The sequence below is a fragment of the Bidens hawaiensis genome, unplaced genomic scaffold (assembly GCF_021521415.1).
Source record: "Bidens hawaiensis isolate Kalapana, Puna unplaced genomic scaffold, B.hawaiensis_p1.1 tig00030905_1, whole genome shotgun sequence".
Classification (NCBI taxonomy): domain Eukaryota; kingdom Viridiplantae; phylum Streptophyta; class Magnoliopsida; order Asterales; family Asteraceae; genus Bidens; species Bidens hawaiensis.
This window is the reverse complement of record NW_027495182.1, coordinates 78,840-80,984: the sequence shown is the minus strand read 5'-3', so window position 1 is coordinate 80,984 and position 2,145 is coordinate 78,840. Positions and strand designations below refer to the sequence as shown.

Below are 2,145 nucleotides of genomic sequence, written 5' to 3'. Positions count from 1 at the left end.
GGTATTTCAGTACCTTGCTTATGTTTTAGTTGCTATTGATATAATAGATGTAGCGTAGTGAAGCCCTTGCTGCAATAGCATCAAATTAGCTATATACCATCAGTTGCTGTCATTCCAGATCTCCAATGCACTGTGCACAAATCGTTATGCGGTTGTCAGCATATTATTGGTTCTGAAAAGAACGCATCCTTAAAAATATCATATACATATAATGTCATATATAGATAGAAGTTTTGCGCAATAAGAAAACACTTCCTGTAGCCACTCACATTCAGCCGTTTTCAAACCTGATCATTACATTGCAGATAGTTTAAAATGACGACGTTTTCAAATGTGGATCATTATAGTATCTTAGTTTTATGAATTTACACGCAATTATACTTGTTGCTAAATCATGCAAGTTTCAAGTCAATTTGTATCTCAAGGATAAAATTGGCATTCTGCTGAACAAAAGCTCCATTAGATGTGCACATATTAAAGTTATGTGGTTTTGTTTGTGGAGTGTTGACAAGTGGATGGTCCAAATTTAAATGTTTATTCAACCGAATTATTTTGTGCAGTATTTTTGTTTTCTTATTTGCTGAACCCTGTAAATAAACCATCTTTTGCAGAATCACATTTTTCATAGTATTGTGATGGGGGATGCAGAGGACTTGTTTCCACCGACCAAAAAACGAGCTGCGGGTAGAGAATTGTCCCAGGATAACCCGGGTCTTGATGATGAAGAAGAGGTTCCCGGGCAAGAAACGGGTACGTTTAAACGGGCTAGTGATGAAGTGCTGGCAAATAGAAGAATAGTTAAAGTCAAACGTGGCCAAACGTCATCGACCCCAGCTGCACCTTCTTCTAATCCATTTGCAGCAATTCGTTTGGTACCCCCTACAACTTCAACTTCTGCTTCTCAAACATCAGTGGGAAATGACGAAAATACCCTTAGTGTGGAGAAAGGGAATGATGGAGAAAAAGAAAGTTCGGTGGGAAATGACGGAATTACCCCTGCATCTGAGAAAGAGAATTGTGAAAACCGTGACAAGTTGGTGGGAAATGACGCAAATGCCCCTGTAGCTGAGATAGAGGAAAAATTGGTGGAAAATGCTGGAAATAGTCCTGTGGAGAAGGAGAAAAATGAAGACAAGGACAAGTTAGAGGGAAATGGCGGAACTGCCCCTGCATCCGAGAAGGAAAACACTGATGTAAATGACAAAAAGACCCCTGTGGGCGGATCAGTTAACTCATTCCAACAGCTTTCGAGTAGCCAAAACGCGTTCACGGGACTTGTCGGGACCGGTTTTTCAAACTCAGCATTTTCGTTCGGGTCGATTGCGAAGACCGACTCGCCCGTTTTCTCGTCTTTCAGTTTCGGTACAAACGGAAACTCGTCTCTGTTTGGCAACACAGATAAGAATACTGAGGGAACCAAAACAACACCGTCTGTTATGAAGGAAGTACAGGTGGAAACTGGTGAGGAAAACGAAAAGGCGGTTTTCACAGCAGATTCTATACTTTTTGAGTTTATTGATGGCGGGTGGAAAGAACGCGGGAAAGGAGAATTAAAAGTCAATGTGTTGACTTCTGGAACGGGAAAAGCGAGGCTTGTAATGAGGGCAAGAGGGAACTATAGATTGATTTTAAACGCGAGTTTATTTCCCGACATGAAGCTGACTAATATGGACAAAAAAGGAATCACGTTTGCGTGTGTGAACAGTACGGGTGAGGGGCAAAATGGTCTTTCAACGTTTGCATTGAAGTTTAAGGATGCATCGATTGTTGAAGAGTTTCGTTCGGTTGTCGAGGCACATAAAGGAAACACGTCTGCTGGTGCGGTTAATCTGAAGACACCTGAAAATTCACCGAAAGAACCTGAAGAATAGAATGGAATCGGAATTGGGTAAAAAGGTAAAAGTCGCCGTATCTGATATGGGATCTTGCAGCAGAGTCTAAATGTAAGAGGCATATTATACAATCTTGGTAGACATTTTGTTGTGTATGAGTCTTTTTAACTGTTATATGTTATAATTGATGGTTACTGGTGGTCTTATTAAGAATGCTGGTTTTATTGACCTTTAACAATTATAGTTTGGATTTTTAAATTGAAAGGAAACATGAATACGATAACCATAGGAATAATTTTGAAAATGTAGGCAA

At 40.0% G+C, this 2,145-nt stretch overlaps 1 pseudogene; it reads left to right on the top strand.

Moving 5' to 3' along the window:
- Positions 1-635: 635 nt before the first annotated feature.
- On the top strand, positions 636-1,871 carry LOC143581392 (nuclear pore complex protein NUP50A pseudogene; annotated as a pseudogene).
- The last annotated feature ends 274 nt before the right edge of the window (positions 1,872-2,145 follow it).